Below are 22,321 nucleotides of genomic sequence, written 5' to 3'. Positions count from 1 at the left end.
GTGAAATTATTTTCTTAATCTTCTGTTCAGATTGTTCATTGCTAATGTATAGATACACAACTGATTTTTGTTTGTTGATATACTCTGTACCTTACTGAATTTGTTTATTAGCTGTAATAATTTTTCTTGTAGAGTCTTTAAGATTTTCTGTGTATAAGATCATGTCATCTGCAAATAAGATCATGTCATCTGCATATAGGGATAGTTTTACTTCTTTCTTTCCAGTTTGGATGCCTTTATATATTTTGCCTTGCCTAATTGCTCTGGCTAGAACTTCTCGTACGATGTTTGGTAGGGAGAAAGCTTTTTTTGTTTCTAGTTTGCTGAGTTTTTGTTTTTTTTTAATTGTCAGAAGGTGTTAAATTTTGTCATGCCTTTTTCCATTAATTGAGATGATTGTGTTTTCTTTCATTATGTTAATAAGGTATGTCATATTGATTTATTTTCATATGTTATCTACCTTTGCAAGCCTGGAATAAATACTACCTGCTCAAAGTCTTTTTAATATGCTGCTGATTAAGTTTACTAGTAGTTTGTTGAAGACTCTTACATCTCTGTTTAAAAGGGATATTCATCTGTAGTTTTCTTACGGTATCCTTGTCTGGCTTTGTTATCAAGACAATGTTTGTGTCTTAAAGTGAGTTAGTAAGTGTTCCTTCAAATTTTTTGCAAGAGTTTGAGAAGGATTGGTGTTAATTCTTTGTTGGGAGGTTTTCGATTACTGATACAGTCTCCCATTAACAGATCTGTTAAGATTTTAATTTATTTTTAAGTCAGTTTGGTAGATCATGTCTTTCTAGGAATTTGCTCATTTCATCTAGGCTATCTAATTTGTTGGCATTTCAATTGTTCATAGTATTTTATGATCCTTTTTATTTTTTTAAGGTCAATAGTTATAAGAGACAACTAAAATTTTAGGTGTTTGAGTCTTCTCTCTTATTTTCTTAATCTAGCTTGAAGTTTGTCATTTTTTTTAAGAGTTTAAGAGTTTGTCTTTTAATTTCCACATATCTGTAAGTTTTCCTTCTGTTATTGAGTTCTAATATTATGCTACTGTGTTCTGAGAATATACTTTGTATGATATCAGTCTTTTAAGTTTATTGAGACTTATGTTTGTATTTAGCCTAACATATGGGTTATCCTGAACATGTTCCGTGTGGACTTGAGGAGAATGTTCCAGAATGCATTGTTTTGCTGTTGAGTGAAATGTTCTTTATATATCTGTTAGGTCTAGTTGGCTTATTGTGTTGCTTAAGTCTTCAATTTCCTTACTGATTATCTGTCTGGTTTTTCTGTTGGAAGTGAGATATTGAAGTATCCAGCTATTATTATAGAATGTTTTTTCTGTCACTTCCATTAGTTTTTGCTTTATATATTTTGAGGATCTTTTGTTAGGTCCATATGTTTATATTTGATATATTTTCATGCTGATTTACCTTTTGTTGGTGTATAGTGTCCTTCTTTATCTCTTATAACTATTTTTTACTTAGTCTGTTTTGTCTGATATAAATATAGCCACTTTAGCTCTCTTTTGGTTGGTTAGTTGGCATAGAATGTCTTTTTTCATTTTTTTACTTTCAACCTGTTTGTGTCTTTGGATACAAAATGAGTCTCTTGTAGATAACATATAATTCAGTCATCTTTTAAAATCCATTCTACCAATTTCTGCTTTATAATAGAAGAATTAAACTATTTACATTTCAAGTAACTATTCAAAGGTCTTCTTTTTTTTTCTTTTTTTTTTTTTTTTTTTTTTTTTTTTTCAACGTTTTTTATTTTATTTTTGGGACAGAGAGAGACAGAGCATGAACGGGGGAGGGGCAGAGAGAGAGGGAGACACAGAATCGGAAACAGGCTCCAGGCTCCGAGCCATCAGCCCAGAGCCTGACGCGGGGCTCGAACTCACGGACCGCGAGATCGTGACCTGGCTGAAGTCGGACGCTTAACCGACTGCGCCACCCAGGCGCCCCAGCAAAGGTCTTCTTTTTAATAAAAATACATCCCTTTGTTCCTCAGTTCCTCCATTACTGCCTTCTTTTGTGTTTATTTTTTCTAGTGTATTGTTTCGATTCCCTCTCATTTCCTTTTCCTTCTTACTCTTTTAGAGAAGGATTCTGGGAAGCAACGGTGAAGGGAGAGTCAAGTGGTGGTTAGAGCAAGAATCACCTTAACCAGTTGAGCTAGTGAAGAACATCCCAAATAGAATATCATGGAGGCATAGAAGATACGCAGTGTTGGAGAAAGCAGAAATTGCAGTGCAGTTTTGTAATTTAAGTGTATCCCTGTTTGACATTGTTAGAAAAAATTCAGCTGAGTAAATTTGAAGATCTAATTGGCTTTATTAAGCAATTTATGAATTGGGCAACGTCTTATCTCGCAAGTAGAGGGGATCCCTGAGGGTCTGTACAAAATGGAAGTTTTTTTGTAGGAAGGAAGGTAGGGCAAGAAAGTTACTAGCAAAAGAAAAGAAAGGATCTGTCACCCTCCCTTAGGTGGGAGGACAAGGGGTATTATTAGGTGGATTTCCTCCTCTTTCATTGGGGGAGTGAGTGGGCCCATTGACAGATGACCTCACTGGTGCTTATCAAAAACTTCCTGATTGATAGGTTAAGACTTCTGTTTCTGTGGGAGTTTGAAACTGTGGTTAGGTTAGGTATTAAAACCCTGGTTTGGTTACTTGCCTTGGCCCAAGTAATGCCATTTTGGGCCTGTCGTTTTCTTTTTAACACTGTCTTTGTAGACTTATTTCTTTTAGTAGCACTTAGAATTAATAAGCATTCTCTGTGTTTGGCATCCAGAATTTTTTTTGTAAAAATGAATGTCAGCCCTAAGACCAACATTAGTAGGACACTGGTTAATATTTCCCAAGACTGATCCTGAACCATTAACAAAAATGATTTTTGTTGTAGCCTCCCAGTCACCTCCTCAATTTAGTTGTAGTTGTGGGGAAACTGTGCAGGATAATGACACCTCCCCACCTTGCAAACTCTGCCTCCCTCTAAGTCTTTCAGGAATATCCAAGTCAGGAAAAAATATCAATTATAAAAAATAAGCAAAGAGTTCCATTTCCTTCCCATTATTCTATATATTTTTCCATTTTATATTAATGTGTCTAAATTACCTGCTAATGGAGTAAGTGTTTTTAAAATCTTTTCAAAAATCCAAGAGCTCAGTTTGGTTCTCACACAAATTTTATATAATTCATCAGCTGGATGTATTATCTCAGTGTCTGTTTCTGTCTGTTTCGCTCTGGCTTCTTTCAGCTTTGAGTATCAGAAGGTCCATTTCAAACAGCCTTACACAATAAGGCAGTTTATTAGCTTTTAACATAACTGGAAGACTAGAGGACAGTAGTGTTCAGGACAGTGTTGGTCAGTACCTTCATGAAGACACCCAAGAATTCAGATTCTTTGCATTGTTCTACTCTAGGCTGCGTAGTACTGGCTTTATGCCAAGGCAGGATTTTCTTTGTAGTTATATGATGGTTGCCAGAAAAGAACCATATGTTCTTCTACAAGGAAGAAAAGTCTGGCTTGTGTAGGGGCTGCTTTTAGGCAACAAGCTTGAGTGATGGAAACCTGAGTAACAGAAAATGGCCCACTCTCATCACTGAGCTGAATACAAACAGGCAGTGCAAATAGGCTCATGAAGTTACCCACCTCGAAATAACCATAGACCTAACTGACCAATTACAACCAGGCACAGTTCCTCACATTACCAAAAAATGGAAAATTCTGTCTGTCCCTGTATCCTTCACTCTGCTCTATAAATGTGGCCCGTCACTACTGCCTTGTCTCGGTCTCTTTTGCTCTCTGCGCTACCTGCCCTTGCAGTGTAATCTTGTATCTATTTTATTCTGCCTTGGGTGAATGAATTCTTCATCTGTGCTGCTGGCGTCTACCGGATCAGAGCACCCCACATTTGGTGCCCTCTCCATCCGATTGGATACCCCACAGCTTCCTCTGAACAGAAAGGACAAACTTAACCAGAAGCTACAGAAAGCCTTTTTTTATGTCTCATTGGCATGATTCCCCCTCATTTCTGATTCAGTTTCTAGCAGCGAGGATAGGGATAAGCCCACCCTTGAGCTGAAGTCGGTTTTCCTGGTTGCTGCCACTTAGAAGTTGCAGAATGGAGATTGGAATAGTCACAGTGTCTGCTTTCGTTGTGTCCTAGTGCTCTGAGGTTTCTTTTCCATTCTTTTTCTGTTACACTTTCATAATGAGCCAAAATATGCTTAGTCATATTTTATTGATTTAATTGCCCACGTTCAGAGTTTTCGATCATATAAAGCAACATAGCAATTATTAAGCATTCCTTTCTTTAAAAAGAGAATGTTGAAATAGTGAAAAGATTAGAGATAGTTGGCAGTTTTGAATCTGTATCTCCTTGTAACCAATAACTTTTAACCTCTTTCACCTCCAGATAATTGACTTAGCTGCCATTTACATAGAGACTTTAGTGATTTGATTTGTATCTCCTTTCTTTCTCTCTTCAAAAATTGCCTGGAGCATTGTGATAAAGTAGAAAGTGAGTTGGGTTATGATTAGGGTTCTAATTAATTCTAGCTTCGCTGCTTTCCAGTTATATGTGATCATGGGCAAGTCATTTCAGCTCTCAGACCTTCACCTGTCTTTGTAAGCTGAAGTATCTTTTCACCAAGTTCTTATGGGAGTCAGAATGATGTGAAGGAAATGTGGAAAGTATAGAGTAACACAATTTTAAATTGTCTTAATTTTTACACTAATTAAAGAGTGGGTACATTTAAAGGGAGGAAACCTAAATAACACAGGAGATTCTGGTCCTGAAAAGTGAACAATTGATCTTAGATTTGGAGTATACAACATCTGTCAGTAGAAGATAAGGATGTGTAGCTGTCTTGAAATTAAGATGTTCAACGAGTAAAAGATGTTTTATCAGAAAACAGCTATTTGAATGCTTGATTCGAGTAAGTATCCTAGTAGCAACTTTTCAGGTATTCTCTATAATTTTTTTCATTCAAATTTTTGCCCTGGTTTTTTGGGTAAAGCTGTTTTTAAAGATAGCAGGTGTAGAGTAAAGGTAAACGGTAGTGCTTTATGTGGATTGCACGGTATGATGGATACATTTATTTATTTATTTTGGTTATTGACTTTTCTCATATTCACTTTCTTTTTCTTTCTTGGAACATTATTCTTTTGAAGAAACCTAGGATTTCATACAGAAATGTGGGTGGAGTTTGATTGTTATTGCTAAAGGAGATGTTTAATTTCATTGCTGAGAACTCTGATAAGCAAAAGTTCATATTTGGAGTTGAATGAAATTAAGATAATGGTGAGGAATTTGACTTAAAATACTACTTAATATATTCATCATGCCTTACATTAATGTACATGTGGAATCTGAATATATTAATAAACTATGTTAAATGGGGGCTCAGTTGGTTAAGCAGCCAACTTCAACTCAAGTCATGATCTCATGGTTCATGAGTTGGAGCCCTGCGTCAGGTTCCGTGCTGACAGCTAAGAGCCTGGAGCCTACTTCGGATTCTGTGTCTCCCTCCCTCCCTCCCCTCCCTCCCTCCCTCCCTCCCTCTCTCTCTCTCTCTCTCTCTCTCTCTCTTTCTCTCTCTCTCTCTCTCTGCCCCTCCCCTGCTCGCACTCTCTCTCTTTGTCTATCTCTCTCTCAAAAATAAACAAGCATTCAAAAAGTTAATAAAGAATAAGAAAATGAGAACATGTATTCCACATTAAAGGACAGAATCTTATATTAAAGGTTTTTTTTTTTTTTAACATCAATTCATTTTTAATGGTTAAACCAACTTAGCTTTTCTCGTAAAAACACCACTTGGTCCTGATGCATTATACTTTTCATGTTTAGTTGGGTTTGATTTACGGAAATGTTAAGAATTCTTATGTCCATATTCATGAGAGATTTGGTCTATAGTTTTCTTAGAATGTCTTTGTCTGGTTTTGGTATCAGGATACTGCTGGCCTTGTAGAATGAACTGAGAAGTATTCTCTGCTCTTCAATTTTTTTGGATGTTTTTTAGCTTTGGTATTATTTGTTCCTTATATTCTTGGTAGAATTCACCACTGAAGCCAGTGGGCCTCGAGTTCTGTTTATGGAAAGATTTTAAACTACGGTTTCAGTTTGTTTAAAACTGATTCAGGATTTACTTATTTTTTCTTAAGTGAGCTTTGGTAGCTTGTCTTTTAAGGAATTTGTCTGTTTCATCTGAATTGTTAGATTTATTGACCTAGAATTGTTCATAACATTCCCTTATTCTCCTTTTAACGTCTATAAATTCTTTCTCATTTCTGATACTGGTGTTTTGCCTTTTTTCCTTTTTTTCCCTTGATTAGTCTGGCTAGAGATTTATCAATTTTACTTAGAGAGTCAGCTTTTGCTTTAATGGACTTAAGATTTTTTTTTTTTTTTAAATAGGCTGTGTTTTAGAGCAATTTTAAGTTCCCAGCAAAGTTGAGTGGAAAGTACAGATTTCTCTATATACCCCTTGCTTCCCACACATGCAAAACCTCCCACTACCAACATTCCTCACAGGAGTGGTTTATTTCTTACAGTCAGTGAATCTATACATTGACACATCATTATCAACCAAAGTCCATAGTTTACATTAGGATTCACTCTTGGTGTTGTATGTTCTGTGGGTCTGGATAAATGTTTAATGATGTGTATTCACCATTATAGCATTATATAAAGTAGTTTCACTGCCCAAAAATTGTGTGCTCCTCCTGTTCGTTTCTCCCCCCACCCCCCCCAACTCCTGGCAATCATTGATCTTTACTGACTGTACAGTTTTGTCTTTTCCAGAATGTCCTACAGTATATAGCCTTTTCACATTGGCTCCTTCACTTAGTAATATGCATTTTACGTTTCCTCCGTGTCTTTTCCTGGCTTCATTGCTCTTTTTTTTTAAGCCCTGAATAATACTCCATTGATGTTCCACAGTTTATCCATTCAGCTATTAAAGGAAGTCTTGGTTGCTTTCAAGTCTTGACAATTGTAAGTAAGGTTTATATAAATATTCGTGTGCAGGTTTTTATGTAGAGATATGTTTTCAACTCATTTGGGTCAATACCAGGGAACATGATTGCTGAATTGTGTAAGAATATGTTTTGTTTTATAAGAAACTGCCAAACTGTCTTCTAGAGTGTCTTTACCATTTTGCATTTTACTAATCTGGAAAAACTAGCTTTTTTGGTCTTTATTGATTCTTTTATCACCCCCACCCCACACCATCCACCATCCCCATTTTCTGTTTTGTTTTCCCTATTTTCACTCCCCCACCCCGATCTTACTTTTTTTTGTTTTTAACAGAAAAGGAGAGAACACTTTATTTACTGTTTATGTTTAATTTGCCCTTCTCTTCCTAATTTCTTAAGGTGGAAGCTTAGGTCATTGATTTCAAACCTTTTTTCTTTTTTAAGATCTAGAATAGCATTTAGTTTCCAGACGTTTGGGGATTTTAAAGATGTTCTGATTTTAATTTCTAATTTAATTCCACTGTGATAATAGAATGTATTTTGTATAATTTAAAATCCTTAAAATTTATTGAGAAGGTTTTATGGCTCAGAATGTAGTCTGTCTTGGGTAATGGGTCAGTGTGTTACTTGAAAAGAGTATATTCTGTCAGTGGTGTTTGAATGTTCTATAAATTCAGTTAGATTAAGTTGGTTGATAGTATTGTTCAAGTCTGCTCTGTCCTTACTCATTTTCTATCTACTTGTTCTATCAGATATTGAGACAGGAATGTTGAAATCATTGATAACAATTATGGATTTGTCCTTTGTTGCAATTCTGTCAGTTTTTGCTTTATGTATTTTGAAGCTGTTTAGTTAGATTCTTCTATCTTCTTGATTAAATTGATTTCCTTTATCATTATGAAATGATCTTCTTTATCTTTGGTAATAGTCTTAGCTGTAAAATATAATTTTTCTCATATTAAGATAGATACTTCAACTCTATTAGTGGTAGCCTGGTATATTTTTATAATCCTTTAATTTTAACCTTTATGTTTTTATATTTAAAGTGGGGTTCTCTTTAGATGGCATTTTATACATGACAGTCTCTTCCTTTCAGTCAGATGTTTAGACCATTTACATATAATATTATTGGACTTATGTTTGCCATCTTGCTGTTTGTTTCCTATTTGTCCCATCTCTTCTTTGTTTTTTTAACTCTTCTTTGGAATTGAGTACATTTTAGTGTTCCATTTTCTCTCCACTACTGCCTACACTACTACTGTAACTCTTCTTTTTATCTTTTTCATTGGTTGCTATATGGTTATAATAAACATCTTTAACTTATCACAGTCTTCCTACAAATAATAATCTATCACTTCATGTATAATGTGTGACTTTAAGCATAGTCATTTTTTCCCTTATCCCATCATTTCCCCAAATATTATCATACGTTTTATTTCTATATATTTTACAACCTCATAAGATTATTATTCTTTTAAAGAATCTTTAAATCTTTAATCTTTCTTAAGAAAGAAAAATATTTTATATTTATTCACATATTTACCCACTTTAGTACTCTTCATTCCTGTGAGATTTATGATTTATGCTTTGTTTATGGTCATTTTTTCTTCTGCAGAAATTCTTTCTCACCGTTACTTTTTAACGTTTATTTATTTGTTTTATTTTATTTTTTTTTAAATGTTTTTATTTATTTTTGAAGGAGAGAGAGACCGAGCGTGAGCAGGGGAGGAGCAGAGAGAGAGAGGGAGACGTAGAATTTGAAGCAGGCTCCAGGCTCCGAGCTGTCAGCCCAGAGCCCGACGCGGGGCTCGAACTCACAAACTGGGAGATCATGACCTGAGCCGAAGTCGGACGCTTAGCCGACTGAGCCACCCAGGCGCCCCTATTTATTTGTTTTAAATGCTACTTTTTTTTTTTAATGTTACTTATTTTTGAGAGCAAGAGAGACAGAGCATGAGTAGGGGGAGGGGCAGAGAGAGAGGGAGACACAGGACCCGAAGCAGGCTCCAGGCTCTGAGCTGTCAGCACAGAGCCCGACGCGGGGCCCGAACTCACAGACCGCGAGATCATGACCTGAGCTGAAGTTGGCAGTTTACCCGACTGAGCCACCCAGGCGCCCCTGATGTTAATTTATTTTTGAGAGAGGGGGACAGAGAATCCAAAGCGGGGTCTCTGCTGACAGCAGAGCTCCTGATGTGCAGCTCGAACTCACAAATGGTGAGATCATGATCTGAGCTGAAGTTGCATGCCCAACTGACTGAGCCACCCAAGCACCCATTTTTTTTCTCAGCATTTTTTTTTTTTTTTTTTTTATTGTGCGAGTCTGCTGGTGACAAATTCTCTCAGCTTTAATTTGTCTAAAAAAACTATTTTATCAACATTTCAGAAAGATTTTTTTCTGGCTGCTGAATTTTAGTGTGTTGAGAGTCTCCAGGACTGCCTTCCGGTTTGGCGTTTCTTTAGGAGAACTTTCAGGACTGGGCATGTAGTTTACTCATGATTTATTACAGTGAAAGGATGGAAAGCCAAATTAGCAAAGGGAAAAGGTGCATGACTAAAGCCTGGAGAAAACAAAACACAAGCTTCCAAGAGTCTTCTCCCAGTGGAGTCACACAGGAAATGTTTTTCTCTTAACGGTGAATTGTGACAGCACATGAGAAATGTTGTCTAACAGAGAAACCCATTAGGGACTCAGTGTCCAAGGTTTTTATTGAGAGTTTGGTCACATAAGCATCCTCTGCCTAGCATGCACCAAAATACCAGACTCCCAGAAGGAAAGCAGGCGTTTAGCATAGATCATATTGTTTGCACGAACACTGTAGGCACAGTGAACCACCTGTATTAGCTAGTGAATGTTTTCTAAGGATAACAGTCTTGAGCTTGCTGAGTTAACTCTTCTGTGTACTAGGTTGCCTTGTTTTTATCTTTTTGTTCTTTAAAGATTTTATTTTGTTGTCTTCTGGCTTGCGTACCTTCTGAGTATTGTGGTGATTCTTCTCTTTGTTCCATTGTATGTAGTGTGCCTTTTATTTTCTAGCTGCTTTTAAGACTTTTTGTCACTGTTTTCAGTAATTGGCTTATGATACGCTTTATGTGTATGTGTGAATGTGTGCTTGTGTTTATCCTATATGGGATTCCTTGGACTTCTTGGAACTGTGAGTTTGAGGTATTCAACAAACTGCAAATTTCTCAGCCATTATCTTTTCCAACATTGCTACACCTCTTTTGTTTTCAGGCTTCAGGTTAAACATATGATAGACTGCTGATCTGTTCCTTGCGGGGGGTGGGGGGGGAATATCTTCATTCCCTCTTTACTTTTTTGAGCAGTTTTATTCTCTGGTCTTCAGGTTTAAATACTATTCTTTTGCAATGGCTAATCTATAAATCCCTCCCAATGACATTTTTATTTCAGACATTGTATTTTTCATCTCCAATAGTTACATTTGATTAATTTTTATAGATTTCCTTATCTCCTCATTATATTCAGATTTTCTATTATGTTGTTGAACAAGTATATTATAGTTGCTCTAAGATCTTCATCTCCTAATTTGATCGTCTCTTTCATTTCCGATTCTGTTAATACTGACAGTGGTTTTCTAGTTCATGGGTCACATTTTATTGCTTATTTATAAACCTAATTTTAATGCTGTATGTTATATAATAGGTTTTGATTGTGTGATCATCATTGTTTTGTGTTGTTTCCTGGATTTTGTTGTATTACATTAAAGAATGTTGGAATTTTTATGGTAAACTGCTAAGTTACTTGCAGGTAAGTTTGGTCTTTTCATGGCTTGTTTATAAACAGTTTCGGGGCAAACCCAGACTTGCCTTTACTGTAGGACTATTTTAACCTCACTTCTAAGGCATGGCCCTTCTAGGGTCATTGTTGACTTCTATGTTCCACAAGATTTCTCCACTTTGCAGAGGGGGAACTTTAACAATTCCTGGCCCTTTGTGAGTTCTGGCAATTTTTTATCTAATAGCTTCCTGGTAATTTTCTTTCCCTAGGTTGATTCTGATTTTGCCTGACCTTTTGGGATTTCACGTTCTACATGTACAAATTGTATTCAGCCAAAGACCCACTAGGTTCCCTATGCAGTTTCTTGGATCTCTTTCTTTGTGTAGATCTCTCCTTTCAGCTAGTTGGTACTGCCACACAAAATTCTAGCCGCCTTGGCCTCTTCAAACTTTGATCTGTGTCTTTTAAACTCAGCAGTAGTGCTGGATTCTTTTGGGGTTACCCTCCTCTGTACCATTGCCTGGAAATTACCTCCAGGCAGAAAGCTAGAGGTTTCTCTCATTTATTGCCCTTTTAGAGCAGTAGTCTGGGATCACAGTCTTGTGTTGCCTTTTTTCAGTGCTTGAAAACAGTTGTTTTCCATATTTTGTCTAGGTTCTAGTTGTTTAGGCAGAAGAATAATCCCTGTCCTTCATGTTCAAATTGGAAATCTCTCTATAAACAATGAACTTTTCCATTTACACTATAAACTTTTCCTTTTTCTAAGGCAATTGCATTTCAGAATATGTGCAAAATGTCAAGCCTCTCCTTTTCTTATTCTGTTCAGAAGATAGTCATGATAAATGTGATCAGGATTTCAGACTTTAAATTCTGCTGGGGTGTTTGTTAAAGCCGCAGAATATTCCACTGTGCCTTGAATGAATGAATGAATGAGTGAATATCTCACAGTAGATATATGTGTATATATCTCACAGTATAAAGGGGCACCTTTAATACAAAATTTAAGGAGGCACTCACTCTCAGGTACCAGTCCTGCACTTCCCATTGCCTCCTTAAATATTGTGCTCTAGGTACCTAGCTTGTCTTACTCTATTTCAGGCTTTGCAAGGGATAATCCAGACCAAAGATCGTTTTCATTACTTAGGGTGTAGGTCCCAAATCACTATTAACTATATTACATATTTCTTTTAGAGTAGTTTTAACTTTTTTTTTTTTTAACCTACATAGTTAAATTATTTTAACTTCTCACCAGCCATTACTTTCTTGAAGGAACTGGAAATAAAGTCTGATGTGACATGTCAGTCCCTAGGTATTGGCTGAAATGGAAGAAAGGAGAGTATCTGTGGTAGCAAATATTCTTTCATAGAACCAAACCGTGTGTGGTTAATTCTTACCTATTTTTAGGTTAGTCTGTCCTGGTCGTAGAAAGGAGTGGCTCTCCCTACCTAGGCCAGGTTCTGTTAATTCCTGTGTGCTACTGCCCACTGAGCTTGCAGGCATATTTGTAGTTTGAGAGGCCTGAGTATGCCTGACTTGGCTTCAGAAATGAATCTAGATTTCTACTAGGAGAACTTTTTTTTTTTTAATGTTTATTTATTTATTTTGAGAGAGAGCATGAACAGAGGAGTGGTAGAGGGAGGGAGGGAGGGAGGGAGGGAGGGAGGAAGAGAGAGAGAGAGAATATATCCCAAGCAGTCTCCGTGCTTTCAGTGCAGAGCCTGATGCAAGGCTCGATTTCAAATACAGTGAGATCATGACCATGACCTGAGCCGAAATCAAGAGTCGGATGCCCAGCCGACTGAGCTACCAGGTGTTTCCTAGAAGAACTTTTTCAACATTTTTTTTTTTTTTATTTATTTTTGGGACAGAGAGAGACAGAGTATGAACGGGGGAGGGGCAGAGAGAGAGGGAGACACAGAATCGGAAACCGGCTCCAGGCTCCGAGCCATCAGCCCAGAGCCTGATGCGGGGCTCGAACTCACGGACCGCGAGATCGTGACCTGGCTGAAGTCGGACGCTTAGCCGACTGCGCCACCCAGGCGCCCCTCCTAGAAGAACTTTTAATACGGGTCAGAGACACACAGTTAGGTTCTGGTGATGGGAAGAACAAAGCTTTTAATCTCACACGGAATGTACTCTTTTTTGAGTTCTACTCTTGACCCACTTTTGAATTGCTTTAGGGTACAGCTGGAATGATAAAGGAATTCCTCTCTCTCCTCATCTTAAATATTAGAGGAAACCAGGAAGAAGTCCAGATGAAATGAGTCATGGAACTACTTGTTGATCTAAACCTGAGTTAAGCTGTAGGGGAGAAGGGCAAAAAGAATTCATTCTTCTTATTTTCATTCCAGATTTCCAGGGTTATTCAGATAGGGACCTACTATGAGTTCTAGCCGTAATAAGTGATTTTTACCTGGAATGGCCCCTGTTAAACATCTACCTCTGGCTGAGTGGTATTAAGTATCTGTTTGATAGTTGAACTGTTCGAAAACCTTGATCTTGTGTGCAGAGAATATTAATCTCATCTTACTGCTGCTTTGGAGACTGAGTTTTCTTTACTTGATTTTTATTGGTTCTTGGGCTTTTTCTCCTTTTTTTCCCCTGTAGGAATGTTTGCACATTTGTGTCATCTGCAAAGCATTTTATAATAGGTTGGAATGTGAAAATGCCCAATCCTGAAGGAAGACGCTCTTACAGTCAAGTTTTATAGACTTAGGCAGTGGTACCTTTCTTTAATCACTGGGTGAGGTAATATGTTGTGATAGAAAACAGTAGACTTGGATTTGAAAGAACTTGGTTACAGTCCAGGTTGAACCACGTAAATAGCTTTGTGCCCCTGAGCAAGTCAGTTAATCTCATTAAAACTCAAAATTTTCCATCTGTAAGGTATGTTTAAGTATGTGGGAGGTAGGGGAGAGTGAGCTAATATCTGCTTGCTTCTTGTACATATCAGTATGAAGATCATCATAGAGGTGTGAAGGCATTTTGGAAAATGTGTAAAACATTATACAAATACAAGTGTAATAATATATTATTTTAGCTCAGTCAAGTCCTGTTCTTATCTTTGAGAATCTGTAAGTCTAGTTTCATCTAAATAGTTTGTTTATTTATTTATTTTACCACAGATAGTTTAGGAAAAGGAAAATATAGGTTGGAGTACAGATGGAAAACGTGGTATTATACTAGGCAAAGGTTATAAATTACTTATGAAAAAATTTATAAAACCTTAAAGTAGTTTTTGTTGGTACTAGTAAAATTTGAAATTTTTACCTAACGTCTCCTCTAATCCTACACTTTGCAAATTCTGGACATTTATGTTCTGTGAAATATTGTGGGAAATATTTTCCATTTTGATTATCTATGGAAAATTAGTTCTATTAAAAAAATTTTTTTAATGTTTATTTATTTTTGAGAGAGAGAGAGAGACAGAGCATGAGTGAAGGAGGGGCAGAGAGAGAGAGACACACACAGAATCCGAAGCAGGCTCCAGGCCCTGGGCTGTCAGCACAGAGCCCCATGGGGGGCTCGAGCTCACAGACCGCGAGATCGTGACCTGAGCTGAAGTCGGATGCTCAACTGATTGAGCCACCCAGGCGCCCCTGGAAAATTAGTTTTAAAAATCAATCTGGGTTCTCCTTGTTGTTGAAGATCATTCTGCACTTCTCTTCCCCACATAGTTAGTATGCATCCAGGGGAATGCAAACTAATGGGAGCCCAATATGAATATAATTAGGGAGTTAAAACTTCCAGAACTTACATCACAATGATTGAAATATGAATGTAATATTTTGGTACCTTTGAAATTATTGAGATTATTTCCCTATATTAGAATGGATCTGTGAGAGAATCCCCTTGGTTGGTTCAGTCATTCATCAAACAAAAATATTAATACGATGCCTACTATTGTCAGGCACTGTTCTAAACAGTGTACAACATTACAGAAATTCCTGTTCTTGTGGAGCTTACATTCTAGTGAAGGGAGACAGAAGATAACAGGTGAAATACAAAGGATGGCAGATAGCAATAAGTGCTATAGAGAACAATAAGGGGTGGAAAGGGGAGGGGGAATGTTGGGAGGCATGGGGATTGGAAAGGATCACCACTGGTAGGCAAGTGGATGGCTTGAGGCAGAAATAAATCATTTAGGAGACTATTGCAATAATTTGTGTGTGCTTGGTAGCAGTGGAGATGGTGAAAAATGGTTTGTTTGTTTGTTTATTTAATTTATGATTCTATTTTAAAAGAGAAACCAACAGTTTTTGGATAAGAACTCAGCCGATGGATAAGAACTAAAAGGGAGAGAGAAAGCAGGGCTAACAGTAGACGTTTGGCCTGAGCTAGTAAAAGTTTATAGTATCATTTACTAAGGTGGAAGACTGTGGAAGAGGAGCAAGTTTGTGGGTTGGATGGTGGTGAGGTTAATTAGGAGTTCGGTTTACTTTTTATTTTTTATTTTTTTAATTTTTATATATATTTTTTATGTTTATTCATTTTTGAAAGATAGAGACAGAGCACAAGCAGGGGAGTGGCGGAGAGAAAGGGGGACACAGAATCTGAAGCAGGCTCCAGGTTCTGAGCTGTCAGCACCAGAGCCCAACACGGGGCTCGAACTCACGAACCGTGAGATCATGACCTGAGCCGAAGTTGGACGCTCAACCGACTGAGCCACCCAAGTGCCCCTATTTTTTATTTTTTTTATGTTTATTTATTTTTGAGAGAGAGAGAGAGGGAGACACAGAATCCGAAGCAGGCTCCAGGCTCCAAGCTGTCAGCACAGAGCCCGATGTGGGGCTTGAACGCAGGGACTGCGAGATCATGACCCGAGCCAAAATTGGACACAACCTACTGAGCCACCCAGGCACCCCAGGAGTTGGTTTTGAACATACTAAGAAAGGCATATTAAATGTCCAATTGAAAATGTTGAGCAGAAAGTTTAGATGTATTAGAGGACAATTATGGAGAAAGAATAATTCTTTATCAGTAAATAATTGGGGGAGTCATCAGTTTATAGATAGTATTTAAAGTCTTCAGACTGGAGGAGACCACTTAGGGAGTGAATGTAGATAGAAGTACTATACTATTCTGTACTCAATTCCAGAGTGTGGGTTTTTCCCCACACCAAGCGATTCTTGGGTGTCAGCTGGATATCCTACAAGTCAATTCTGTCTGGAGATAGCATCAGATTCCACAGGTTAAAGGCTCAGTCCTCCTTTCAGATGCCGATTCCAAGTCCAGGTTGCTAACCTGTGATTCTGACCCACCAGCTACAAATCAGGTGTTCCCAGTGACCCCTCCCCACTTCTTGAGTTTGGTTAATTTATGCTAGAGTGACCAACAGAACTTAAACACTTTACTTACAGATTACCGGTTTATTATAAAAGGATATAACTCAGGAACAGCTGGATGGAAGGAAATGCATAAGGCAAGGTATGAAGAAAGGGTACAGAGCTTCTGTGCCCTCGAGGAGCACCCCACTCTTTGCAGATGTTCATGTGTTCACCAACCTGGAAGCTCTCTTAAAACCCTTCCTATTGTATGTTTTATGGAGGCTTCATTACATAGGCACAATTGATTGAATCATTGGCTGTTAGTGATTGACTCAGCCTCCAGCCCCTTGCCCTTCTTGTTTTCCCAGATGTCAGGTGGGTGGGACTGCAGTTCCAACCCTCAGATTTCATGGTTGGTTCTCCTGGTAACCAACTCCCTTCTTTAGGTGCTTTATAAAAGTCATCTCATTAACACAACAAAAGATATCTTTATTGTTCTTGTCTCTTAGAAAATTCCAAAATTCCAGGAGTTTTAGGAGCTTGTGCCAGAAATGGAGCATATATTTCTTATTATGAGTTACATAAAAGAGGTCCAAGGACAAGTCTAGAACATTATGTATTCAGAAGGTAGAGAATAGAGAAATGAGGAACTAGCAAAAGATAATGTGAAAGATGAAAACCAGGACAGTGGGGTGCCTTGGGAGCCATGTTTCTTATGGGAGGAGTTATTGTTTGTATCAGCTGTTGGCCACACATAAGAGGAAGACTGAGACTTAATCATTGTATTAGCAGTGTGGGAGTCATTATAGACTTTATTAAGGGCAAGTTCGACAAATAGGTGGAGAAAGAAGCTTGGTTGAGAGGGATTCAAAAGGAGATGAGAGGGTGAGTATTGGCAACACTTTTGAATTTTATCATAAAGGGGGAGCTATGTACACATGGCATGTAGAGTTAAGGGAGCGGGTTTATTTTTGTTTTTAAATATGGGATGGGAATGATCCAGTAGAGAGGGAATATTTGACAATGCAGTAGAGAGAAGAGGTCATTGCTGAAGCACTTTCCTCGTATAGGTGGAAGGGAATGGGGATCTAGTATACGGATGGAAGGATTGGCCCTGGCCAAGTCCTGTCTTGGAGCATGGATCATTTATTCATAATTAGTGATATTATTCCATAATGGTGTTCTGTAATCTAGTGGAGGTTGAGAGTTTACTAGTATAAATTTAGCATACAATACTAGAGACCTCTTTGAGTCTTATGCTACCTATAAATGCTTGCACATTTTTGAAGTTGGAGGACTAATAATCATCTCTTCCCTCTATGTTCCAGATTTAACAGGTTACATGTAGTTTCTCGAACTGACCATTATATTTCATGCTTACAACTCACATTCCTGTTTTAAAGAACTTCATTGCCTGTGCCCTTCCAAAAACAAACCCTTTCTTATGTCCTTACGGTACCCTGCATATTTTTACTTCTGTCAGAGTGTTTAAAACACTTTATCACGCTTACTTACATGTCCCTTATCCATTACTAGGTTGTTGATACCTTGGTCCTACTCATTATTCAACCCTTGGTTCCTTCAGTACAGTGTTTGTGTTCGTTGCTCTGTGCCTGTATTTTCTGTCTATTGCTGCATAATAAATTGCCTCAAAACTTAGCAGCTCACAACCACATTTACTATCTCACTGTGGGTCAAGAATATAGGAATGGCTTAGGTGGGTCTCTTAGAAGGGTACAATTGGTGTCTTGACTGGGCCTGCAGTCTCATCTAAAAGTTTACTTCCTAGCTCACTCACGTGGTTATTGGCAGGATTCATTTTCTCCTTAGGCTGTTGGTCAGAGGCCTCCCTTGGTCCCTCGTCACATGGATCTTACTGTTGAGTATCCCTCAGAGCAGGAAAGGAAGAGGGCAAGAAAGAGTGCCTGCAGAAGAGAATACTAGCAAGAAGGACATCATTTTTAACCTAATCACAGAAGTTATAGCCCATCATTTTTGCCATATTCTGTTCTTTCGAAGGAAGTCGCTAGGCCCAGACCGCACTCAGAGGAACAGGTAATTACACAATTGGGTGAGTGCCACGAGTGCAGGGATCGTTGGAGTTCTGTTTTCGAAGTCTGCCACCCAGTCCCCAAACCCTGGTTCTATGAAGCGCTTAACATGTTGAGTGGGTCAGTCTTTTCTCAAGCAGCCTCATCACTGGTGGCGTACATTTGTAAGAGGTCTGGCAGAAGGCGGGGACTCTGAGACTGTCCAGCAACAGCCACTCCTCAGCAGTTCTCCCAACCCATGTTTCCGGCCAGTGTCCTTGATGCTTTCCTTCTTTGAAATGAGCTGACATCAGTGAAAAGTTAAAATCCTGTTACACCTCTGTGACCTAAACAAAACCAGGAATGCTATTTAGGAAAACCAGAATACGTGTATGTAATTTAATGGGAATTCAAGAAGTAGTCTAATAACAAGTAGTGTTTTGAGGTAATTCAAGCTTCCCAGTCATTCCCAGTCCATATACTACGTTATGACCTGGATAGACATAATGGTGTATCAGAATCTGAGCAGTTGAAGAGCTAAATTTGATCCCTACTCTAAAATAATCTTTATTTACAAAAAGAAGCTCTTAACAGGCTGGGAAAAGTATCAGATCATGGATTGGATTTGTTGGGGGGTGGGAGAGTTTAAAATTGAGGCAGTTTATTAATCTTTAGGAGAGACCTAAGGAATCTCATCATAGACTCATAACATGTTTGATATTAACAATAAGTTGCCCAGTCTTACCTTTTTATAGATGAGGAAATGGCTACCCAGTCATTGATGTGCCCAGGCTTGCTCATAGCAGGGCCCACTGCCAGATCCCAGGCCTCTGATTCCATTCAGTGTGCCATACCATGCCACACCGCTAATAATCATACTGGAACCACTTAGGGATCTTTAAGAATAGTCATGCCTGCCCCATCCCCAGATATTCTGAGTTAATTGGTATGGGGTATAACTTGAGCATTGGGATTTTTAAAAGCTCCAAGTTTGGGAACCTGTTCCTTAAGGAATTAGTGTGCTTAAGGACTTGGAACCGGAATGAAATCAATAGTACAGACTTCCGTCCATTCTGATTCCTTAATCATATATTTGGCTGGGTTTTATCTGGGCAGTAAGAAAAATCTTTACATTGAGAAATAGCCAAGAGTTCTGCTGAACAATGGCTTTCTTAATAAAGCTGTCTTTTCACTCACTAGTGTGTGTGCTATAAATGCGATAGCCTGTAACAAAATTACTCCTGATCGTGAAATAGGAGAATGGTTCTTTGACACTGATCAGGCAAGGAGAAAGTGTTTTGCCATCTGTGTTGTGGCACACTCTGCTGTTGTTTTAACTAGATAAAATTCTAATTACTGTTAAACAGATTGTTTATGAGGTTGGTTTTTTTTTTTAATATTTTAGAGCAAGTGTATAAATATAAAGAGGCAAAGAAATGGTTCCAGATTTAAAAACAAAAGGCTTTTCCTTCGAAGGTAAGTCAGTCAGGATTTGACATACTGGTTGTTTTAATAACACAGTTCGGTATATGTCCTTGGTACTGCATGTTGCAAGGAATGTGAAATTTGCAGTTTTATTATAACCATTCAGTGGGGGCAGTCATATACTCTGGTAGGATGCTGACTGAACACTGTAACTAGAAAATAGAATTTGTGATTGGTGAACCACACATTTTGTTTCAAGGTATCCCTTCCTTCAAACAAGATATTTCCTTTATCGTGACAAGTATGAGCAGCATGAATAAAAGTTAATAGGAGATTTGATCAGATTGAAGCATTTAAAGATTTTAGATCTTTTGTTGGAGTAGTGTCAGGGTGATGGCAAGAGGACAGGGTGCTAGAGTAGAGGTTAAAGGTGGGGGGTGTATTTTTTTATAGCTTAAAATTTTTTTATTTTAGAGAGCATGAGTGGGGGAAAGGGGCAGGGGGGAGAGAGAGAGAGAGAGAGACAGAGAGAGAGAGAGAATATGAATATGAATCTTAAGCAGGCTCCACGCTCAGCACAGAGCCCAAAGTGGGGCTTGATCCCATGACCCTGGGATCATGACTTGAGCTGAAATCAAGAGTCGGGCTCTCAGGGCACCTGGGTGGCTCAGTTGGTTGAATGTTCGACTTTGGCTCAGGTCCTGAGCTCATGTTTTGTGGGTTCAAGCTCCACGTCGGGATTTGTGATGACAGCTCAGAGCCTGGAGCTGGAGGTAGGATTCTTTTCCTTGCAGTTGTTGGGCTGACATCCCAGTTGTCTTGCTGGCTGTCAGATGAGGACCCTTCTCAGCCCCTATAGATCACCCTCATTTCTTGGCTTGTGGCATTCTTACCTCTCTTCTCAAAGCCAGCAACATTGGTCACCTCTTTCACACTTCTGGTATTTCCTCTTTCCTCTTCTGCCTCACCTCTCTGATGCCACCTTTTGTCTTTCTCTTCCGCTTTTAAGGACTCTTGTGATTGATTCGATTGGACCCACTTGGATGATTTAGGACAATCTCCCCATCTTAGTATCCATAATCTTAATTATAACTGAAAGCCTTTTTTGCCATGTAAGGGAAGCTAGGCTGGGGATAGGAGAGAAAGGAGCAAGGACATCTTTGAAGGGCCATTCTGTCTGTCAAAAGGGGCTAGGTCACCAGAGTCCAGGAAACCAAATGTCAGTATTGACATAACTGTTGAAAGTCTTCATTCGTCCAACAAATAATTTTTGATTTCTTACACTGTGCCAGGCATTGCAGTAGGCACTGGGGCTATTGTGGTGAAAAGACCAGACACATTCCCTGCCCTGCCTATATGTGTACAGCAGTTTACTTATAAAAAAACAAGCAAAACAGATACAGCAGTGCTTTATAAAGGACTCTTCATGTATTTCGTGTTTATGTAAGTTCTTTGAAAGCAGGTCTTAGTGTCCCTTGTTGTGGTCCTTTCCTCATGCCACACTAGAATAGGGTTTAACCGATACCGTTCACGGCTTACTTCGGTTTTCCTTTGCATTGGTAGGAACCTGACTTCTCTCTCTTTTCTGATACTTTCTACTCCAGAAGCAGTGAGGAATTTTGAGTTCATCAATCCAGACTCAGATGACAATTTAAGATTTAATCAGATACCTGCTGAAGAATTTTTTAAAAGGCCTTAAGAATTATCATGTACTCCATCTTTTCTGAGTTAAAACTTCAAAGTGCTAAAGATAGCTTTATAAATGCTGTCATCATCTAAATTGGCACTTTTGCTTTTTTTCCCCCAGGTTTCAACAGCCAGAAATACTTACCCAATTAAAAAAAAAAAAATCAACTGTTGTTTTTTTAAAAATTTTTTTAATGTTTACTTTTGAGACAGAGACAGAGTATGAGTGGGGGAGGGACAAAGGGAGATACAGAATCTGAAGCAGGCTCTAGGCTCTGAGCTGTCAGCACAGAGCCCAACATGGGGCTCGAACCCACGAACTGTGAGACCATGACCTGTGCTGAAGTTGGACACTCAACAGACTGAGCCACCCAGGCGCCCCTCAGCTGTTGTTTTAAGCCCTATATTCATCAATAGACAGTGAATTGCCAACCCAGAAGCACATTAAAATAAATTTCTCAATATGGCTTTTCTGGGGATGGATAGCTTTTTAAAATAATGAAAGAAAAATAAATAAATGAGTAAAAATAAATTAAAATCATGAGAGAGATTGTGTACTACTCCTAGAGCTCTGTCTCCTTCATATACAACTCCCTGTTGTGCTCCCACTATGTGCCAAGTGTCAGTCTAAGTTTTGTGAAAAACCATGGGATTACCAATTGTTCAAAGACTTTTAAAGCCAATTCTTAATTTTTTCAGTGATGGTCAAGGTTATTCTGTGCTATATAATATCCCAAAGCAGCAATGAGGAACTCTAGTAATGATGGATTGGAGTAAGCATAGGTATGTAAGATTTATAGATCATATGCCAGCATTAATTTTAAACTTGATCACCACAGAACTTGTTATCAGAACTATTGGCAAGTGGTTAAATATATTTGTTACACAGGTTTGGACTACAAAGTGTAAATGTCATATGGGGTCTTAGGGCATCTTCTTCATGTCAGTACACAGCTTTCCAACTAAAATTCCTTCATGATTCTTTGGTAATTTAACATTACTTATGGATGATTTCTTATCCATATGACTCTTCGTGTCTCCAAACAAGTAGCCTAAGTATATTTATACAAAGTCTCATTTCTGATAAAAGAAAGTTTGGAACAGTGGCTAGAAAATTCATTTCATTTGCTTAAGTTGAGATGGCTATTGTCCTGTTAAGTTTGAGCGTTATTAATGTGGGTCTAGGTA

The 22,321-nt window shown here is 38.2% G+C and overlaps 1 protein-coding gene across 3 annotated transcripts in view; it reads left to right on the top strand.

Annotated features, from left to right (window-relative positions):
- Positions 1-22,321, top strand: part of GLCE (glucuronic acid epimerase) — a 112,632-nt gene that overhangs the window by 22,221 nt on the left and 68,090 nt on the right. The window contains exon 2 of one of the 3 annotated variants that reach the window (XM_060618173.3): positions 16,086-16,152. The exons of the other annotated variants lie outside the window; for them this stretch is intronic. The gene's annotated coding sequence lies outside the window, so the exon portion shown is untranslated. The remainder of the gene's footprint in view (positions 1-16,085; positions 16,153-22,321) is intronic. 3 annotated transcript variants of the gene reach the window in all.

Source organism: Panthera onca, chromosome B3 (genome assembly GCF_046562875.1).
Source record: "Panthera onca isolate mPanOnc1 chromosome B3, mPanOnc1 haplotype 2, whole genome shotgun sequence".
NCBI lineage: Eukaryota > Metazoa > Chordata > Mammalia > Carnivora > Felidae > Panthera > Panthera onca.
The sequence above is the reverse complement of the archived record's forward strand: the minus strand, read 5'-3'. Positions and strand labels throughout refer to the sequence as shown.